This window comes from Sesamum indicum, unplaced genomic scaffold, assembly GCF_000512975.1.
Source record: "Sesamum indicum cultivar Zhongzhi No. 13 unplaced genomic scaffold, S_indicum_v1.0 scaffold00057, whole genome shotgun sequence".
Taxonomy (NCBI): Eukaryota; Viridiplantae; Streptophyta; class Magnoliopsida; order Lamiales; family Pedaliaceae; genus Sesamum; species Sesamum indicum.
This window is the reverse complement of record NW_011628041.1, coordinates 363,930-371,993: the sequence shown is the minus strand read 5'-3', so window position 1 is coordinate 371,993 and position 8,064 is coordinate 363,930.

Here is an 8,064-nt window from a genome sequence, read left to right as displayed (position 1 = left end):
CTCACTACTGTAACCTGGTGGGAGTGTTAACGATTGTTCAACTGCATGACTCAACTCTACCGCCCAATTGTGGATGTACTCTCCGGTCAGTCTTAGGCGTGCAATCTTCCTTTTCACTCGATTTTTTATGAAGACTTTCTTGTTCTATGGTACGGATAGTCCTAGGGGAGAAATTGTTAGTGGCAGTTAAAGTAGCATGCCTTTCTACCGTGCTACAAATAGAGTGCTCGTGTATCACCATACAAACTGAAAAACCCACATGCTTTCCAAAAGCAAATTAAACATGTTGTTCATGCTCAACACATAATAGCATGTTAGTCCTAAAGCCACAATACCGAACCAGACTCTGATACCACTGAAAGAATTGGTATAGCCAGGGAACGTGACGGAAGCGTGAAATGAAAAAATTAAAACGGTTCAAAAGTGTGCTCCATTTGAAATTCTAGGGCGTTCGGTGTTTGTCAAAAGCATAATAACAAATATATAAGCATGCTAGACATCTGGCTAGATAATGAAACAAAAGGCACAGAAATGTAACATGAAACTTTACCTTTTGTTTATTTGGATGGGCAGCAATGTGTGTTATTTCCCTTTTTGTTCCTCTTTCGTTCACTTTAGGATCCAAATTAGAACCCCTTTAATTTTTCTACACCACACTATGGAAGAGATATAGTTCTTTTTCTATTGCTGGATAGAATAAAGAATAAGAAGAAAAACAACTCCAAACAAATACTATTGTCTAGTGCTTTTCGCATTGTTTTATGTTCTAACTTGAATCAAATTCAATATAGAGTAAAAAGAAAAATATTTTGAGAGAGAATTTTAGAAAAATTTTGTGGCTCATGTGTTATGGTTATTTTGGATATGTGTGTAGTTTTTTTATATTACATACAATTGAATTTAAAATTCAATAACTATCAAGTTTGCATCCAAGGCAACCTCAACATACACATGCATATAACCTTCAACCATGATGAAATAACTAATCCATTATCTTCATCGTAGTGAGGAGTTTCAAGTCCTTAACTTGCTCCAACCTCCCCCAAATGGGCTTAGACTTCTAGTATAGACCGGACTTAATTTAATCAAATTACATCAAGCCCAACAAAAATTCATTGGACAATAATTAATTATATTAATTGTATCCCAACTAACTCCAAAGTCTCATTTAATCCAATTAAATAAATTTAAGTCCAGACACTAATTAGTTGGTTCAATTAATTAATTAAGCGAAACCTCAATTAATTTAAAGGTGTTAAGTCCAAAATTAATTAATCCAATTTTGTAATTCTTGAGGCATCCATCAACTGAATTATTAAATAAATGATCCAATCATTTATATATTCTCCTTGAATTAAAATTATATCAACATAAAAAATACAAAAATATTTTTTTTCCTTTGAAAACAGGAGGAATCGGACTGAGTCAAAAAATAAAGTTTAAGGATGTTAAAGTCAAAAAATAAACTTGAAAGACTAAAGTGATCTTAAGCAAAAAGTTAAGGAACCAAATGACGCTTTTACCTAGTTCGTAATTAGTACTAAATGAATTTCATAACGATTATTTTCTATTAATCAATCAAATAAATTTTCGGTAAAATTATGCAAATAAAGGAAGATACTAATATAATCATGATTATACAAGTACTTTTTTTAATTTTCTCCTAAACTATGTAAATATGAGATTAATTCTGAATAAAGTATATGATTTTATTTGGCTTATAATGTGTGCCCACTTAATAAAATCGAACCAATATTTCAATAAAACATTCTGTATGGCACCAAATTAATCAATTCGATTTCGGTGGTTACCCAATTTTTGTTTTGGTACTTTAGTTTGGTATTTCAATAAAAAGAATATGTTTAAAAACAAAAATAGATATTTAAGTACTTCAAATAATAATTATATTATTTATTTACTTATGTTATTTTTGAAAAGTAAAATAAGAAACACATATGAAAATGGGTAAATTACGTTTTTTCATTTGAACTATACTTATTTTTACTCTTTACAATTGAAACTTTTTTTTTTGTATCAACTTACCATCGTAATTTGCAAACTTTGCACTTTACCATATACAATCACTTTTTTTAATTGATTCTTTTGCCAAAAAAACGTCATTTGGCTTGGAGGCTCTGCTAGACGCTAATATGGTAGCAAAAAGAAGCATTTGCTGCTGGAGGTGTAAACGAGTCGAGTTCGACCTTTTCTTGGCAAGAATGACAAAAAGAGCAGTAAAAGAAAATCTTGGAAAATTAGACAGTAATTTATGCTTTAGAAAAGGATGAGTAGTCTTGCTACAGGGGTTTCGTTCTCTTGTCAACTTATACGTAATATCTCTAGAAAACTTGCAGTGTTCCATATTAATGTCATCCTTCCAATAGAGCATCAATGATTTTTTACGCATCAATCATCTCAACAGATAAACCCAAATCCTTATCAACTCCTTCTTACTCTAGTAATCGGTGGGTAGGTTATGATAGCAGAGCCAAATATTACTATCCTATTGGGACACCTGATGATAACATCTCTCAGAAAAATGATTCTCGGCTTTGATGTTCACCAATCCAACAACCGTAGCTAATTTAGATTGGGTACAATCGCTCCACAATGGCTGGTCGGCAGTGTACACTATATTAAAAAATAGCAATCTGCAAACCCAGACTCATAATCATAGGGCTCCCGCTAAACCACGAGCTAGAATCGGTGTCAGTAAAACAGGACCTCGTACTCTCATCATCCACACCCTCAGGGTAAGATGAAAGAAAAGCAGCCCAGCCACATCTCAAACCATCATCTGTATCCAATCCATCTGATGGTCATCACCCCAGTGCGTAATACCTTGCTAAGCAGTTTGGGTTTGCTCCTCTTGCACCGAGGGCTTGTCATGGCATCAAAGTACTCCTAAACAATTAATATATTTTAATTATTAATATCAAATATATATAATTAATTAATAACTAGTATTATAGTAAACTAACCACTATATGGATCCTACCCCGCTTCAGGCCATCTTGTTCAGTCTCCAGGCACTGACGCTTACTTGCGGTCGCATGTTCATTAACTTCCCTCAAAGTAAGCCATGCCTTTCTTGGGTCTATAATGCCCCCAACATATATATGGGGGCGCATCTTATCATCACATACACTGTGATCACATGCATAGCCCCACCAGACCAAAAAAAGATGAAAATGGCTTCTTACTCGCCACATCCTCCGGTTTACCTTAAGCAATTATCCAACATTCCTGGCCCATCAAGAAGAACTTTACCTCTTCACTCCAATTTACATAATTTTCGCGAGTGGACGACATATAAATTGACAAGCCAGACATTATTTCCTAATGTAGAATTAGAAGTATTAATGGATAAGGTGAGACCCTACTCAGACTCATGCTCAAACCCAATAAATATTATTATACATACGTCCAATTCCAAACCTATTAAAAAATATGAATTATATTTGGATTAGGTCTGTACCCATTAATAAATTTGTGTGAAAGAGGAGAAAAGAATTTGTACATATGAGATGAATTAAAATTAAATCTAAAATGGATTTCTTGAACTTCTGTTATGAGTAGCTGATTCTTTTGCTTTATCTTAAATTAAAAGTGAGAATCAAGAAAGTGTTAACGATGGGAGAAAGAATCTAAAACTTTCAGTTTACAAGAAAAGATTAGAGGAGAAAAGAATTTGTACCATGCGTAGAAATTGTGTCAAGTAGGGATAAAAGTTGGTATGCGCATATATAAAATGTACGCAGTTGGTGAATTAAAGAGATCAATAACATCCATCCACTTTGCAATTAACCACTACTGGTCCAACACATTTCTCCTAAAAATCACCTAAATTATGGTTGATTAAAAAATGGTTGATTTTGTTGCAACAATAACTCTTGAAAAAAAGTAAAATGGTTGATTTTGTTGCAACAATAACTCTTGAAAAACTTCGGAACCTATTGATTGAGGAAGCAAAGTTTCTATCAAGTGTGGGCGATGAGGTTGAGGAAGTCCGTAGGCAGCTCAACATCATGCACTGTTTCTTGAAGGATGCTGATAGGTGGCACGATCGGTACAATTCACAGACAGTCCAGAATTAGGTCGCTGAACTTCGCGATTTGTCCATTCAAGCTGAGAATGTGGTAGAAAGATATGTCATTGAAGTGGTGTCCAGAAGAGAAGGGAAAGGCCTTAAAAAGGTTCTCAAAAGATTCAGTTATATATGGAACAAGTGGTCGAGAATGCACCAAATCAGAGAAGACATTAAAGATATCAAGTCTCGTATGTCCGACCTCACCAAATAGTCGGAGTTCATGAGTGTAGGAGACAACTCATCATGATTGGTAGATGATACCGATTGGTCAAGAAGAACGTATGGGCATGAGGTTGAAAAGTATTTTGTAGGAATGAAGGAGGATATTAAACAATTAGAATCACTTCTAACAACTGATGACAAATCAAATGGAGTGATTTCCATATGTGGCATGGGACGCTTGGGAAAGACCACTCTTGCTACCAAAATTTACAATGGGGAGGCCGTGCAGCCTCAGTGCTTCAAATATCGTGCTTGGGTTTCTGCAAGCCAACAATTTCAACCCAAAACTATTTTCCAACGACTATTAAAGCAACTTGTTCTGAATGAAAGTGCGGAGCAAGACGAAGATACATTGGTCAGAAAGTTGTACCAAGTACAAAAGGACAGAAAATGTCTCCTAGTTTTGGATGACGTTTGGGATGTTGATCACTGGAATTCCTTAAGGCATGCTTTTCCCATTGGAGAGGAAGATAGCAAAGTTTTTCTCACAACCAGAAATCAAAACATTGCTTCCACAGGATACGTCCACAATTTGAAGTGTTTGGATGAAGATGAAGGATGGGAGCTCCTTCAAAAGATAGCACTCCCAAACAACTATTCACAAGGTTAGTTTGTAAAATTTCTTGTTTTATTTTATTGATTTTGAATCTTCTTTCTCTAGTTAGTTACAAAAGAAAAAAGAGTAATTATACTAAAAATATCATTAATAGTATATATTAAGCGAAAAAGATTATTTTGTTACGTCTAAGATTTTTATAGTTTCCATGACGACAAGATTGTTTGAATTTTTGCTTATGAAAAGATTGTTTGAATTTTCTTTTGTAATAAGTTGATTCATATGTATAAAATGCTATTGAATAGCAATTTAAAATTTATTACTTCATACAAAATTTATTTCCAACATAAAAGAAATAAAACATTTAGAAACTCATTGAATTTGTTTCATACAAAGAAATGGATTTAGTAATATAAAGTTATGCTTTCAGATTTTATTTCTATTTTTTATTTTTTGTAAGTATAGGGAAAAATTCTCTTGTTTTGATTTATTTTAATTACTATACAAATTTATGAGAAATTCAAATTTTATAATATTTTGAATTAACTGACATTCATTGATGTGTACGCAGGGCTACCTACTACTGAAATAAAGTTGTTGGAAGAATATGGAAGGGAAATAGTAAAAAAATGTGGTTATTTACCATTACCCATTTCAGTTATTGGGGAAATTCTTCGTCGTGAAAAGGCATCAATAGAATGGAAAAATGTATGTAGAAATCTTGATTTGTACCTTCAACATGGGAAAGGTTGGAGAATGACAAAAGAGTAGAACAAATACTAGATTTGAATTACAATGTGCTTCCTTACAATCTGAAACCATGCTTTTTGTATTTGGCATGTTCTAAAGAGGATCAAGAAATAGATTCAGAAAAACTATATTTACTATGGATGGATGAAGGAATGATTTTCAGAATATAAGGGAAGGGGAGAAAGTTTGAGAGATGCGGCAGAACGGTATTTATTCGACCTAGCAAATAGGTGTATGGTTCAAGTGAAAATAGATGAGTTGCCGCTGTATAATAGGTTTAAGTCATGCCGGCTTCATGATATGATACGAGATCTGTGTTTGTCAAAAGTAAAAAAAGAAGGATTTTTGGAGGTTATAGATAGAAAGATGGGAGGAGAAGAGTATTCAATTTGCAAAACAAATAGATTGGCTATCAATATGGAGGGAGTGGATAACGATCTTAGTTACAGGATTTAGGAAAATAAGAGCGTAAGATCTTTTCTATTCCTCCGAACGGACTGGCGAGAAATAGTAGTGTTGGAAGGTTATAAATTTGAGAATTGAAAATTGCCCAAAGAAATAAAAAAATTGAAGTTGTTGAAGCTATTGAGTATCGAAAATAGCTTTGTGGAATAATTGCCACCATCTAGAAGCAAGTTGCCTTGTTTGCAGACATTGAATGTGAAAAATACAATGAGATTACCTAATTGCATATACAACATGAGGCGCTTGAGGCATCTATTTTTGAAAGATGGTGATGAGAGCGTTGGAGGTGAAAAATTGAAATTGAAAGGGTTGAATGAGTTGGAGATGATAATTGGGTTCAACAGTTTGGTTGATGATATTACTCATCTTCTTAAATTGTCGAAGCTCCAAGTATTGGAAGGAAGAATTTGTGGTGAAGAAAGTGTGTCAATGATTGTTGATCACATCTTAAATCATCAAGTACAACTTCCCAGCATAAAACTTAGGATTGGCATGGATTTCAATACGAATTGGGAAGATCGCACAACTCTTCTCAGGTGGTTTGTGATGTGTCACTGACTATATCAATTAGAGATTAACGATTGACAAATGAGCAAATTACCCACCTATGAACTTCAACTATCAAAATGTGATAGAATTGCAGCTTGTGGGTACAAGGATTGAGGAAGACCCAATTGAAATACTCGAGAAGCTTCGCATGTTAAGAGTTCTTGGCTTGTGGCGCAATCCAGTATCTTTAGGTAACTTATGTACTCCAAACATTTTACACTCATTTATTAAGAAAGAATGCTCAATTTCCTGACTCGTTATGATTTTTTGACCATACTGTTCTTGTGGGCCATCTTTGAATAGCCTTTTAAGGCATATGTGTTCCTTTCACCGTATCTCTCTATCTTTTATCTGCATCTCTTGTATAGAGTGTTTGGTTATATGGGTGATCTAATCATTAGTTTGGTTTATTATTCTGTATGGTGCTTAGGAAGTACCTGGACCTCCTTCACCTTGGTTTTCTATTGGTGAATTGAATTTTCTGTTACGAATTGTATTTCATCTCCTATATTCAACCGCCTACATGGAGATGGTATCATGTATTTTATTTAAAAAAAAATTATACATGTGATATGTATGTGTTGAATGGAGTGTGAGATGAAATGCAATTTGCAACATAAGGTTTGATCCCTCCTATTAATGGTAGTATCATCACTAGAAGGGAATACGTCTAAAATCACAAGAAATACATTAGGGATATTGGGGTCGCCCCCAATGAAATCACTCGTAAGGTCAAGTTAGTTAAGGTCTTAAGGTCATAAGGATCATATAAAATATATGCAGTTAAGTAATCAAATCATTCCTGAGTACATTTAATTGTCCCTATTTATAGCTTTCACCAAACGTACTGATCCGCCTCGATCACGTTTGACCTTGATCAATGATCTCGACCACCCACGTCACCGATTTAGACCTGTTATCTGGAAAGAAAACACAAAGCTAGTCGGGATCGCCCCGACGACGATGCTCCGATGCCTAAGTCAGATGCTGAGATCGAAAGTAAAATTTGGCGATCTAAAATATAAGTGTAGATGAACAGTGTACCTTCTCTCAGTGTGGACTTGGGGTATTTATAGGCGATTGAAGATGGGACCCTCCTGTTGGACAGGTGTCGGCTTCAGGCTCATCCATGCAATGACTCAGCTATTTTCCCGGTGGACACCTGTCCGACGGATAATATGGGTCGGATTTAGGTTCATGGGGCCCGATTTGAGACGTCATCAAGCCACAATGAGCCCCGTGCGATCCTGCGATCTGACTCTGCAATCTTGTTCATGTCTTTTTCTCGCATCGATCTGCGATCTTGTACGCGACCAACCGGCAAAGTTTTGTTCTAATCAGCATCTCCTCGTGACACCCTCATCACAATTCCCCCACTTCTTCCAAATGTAATTTATTGCATTGGGAAGAAGTATATCTCTTCCAATTTAGG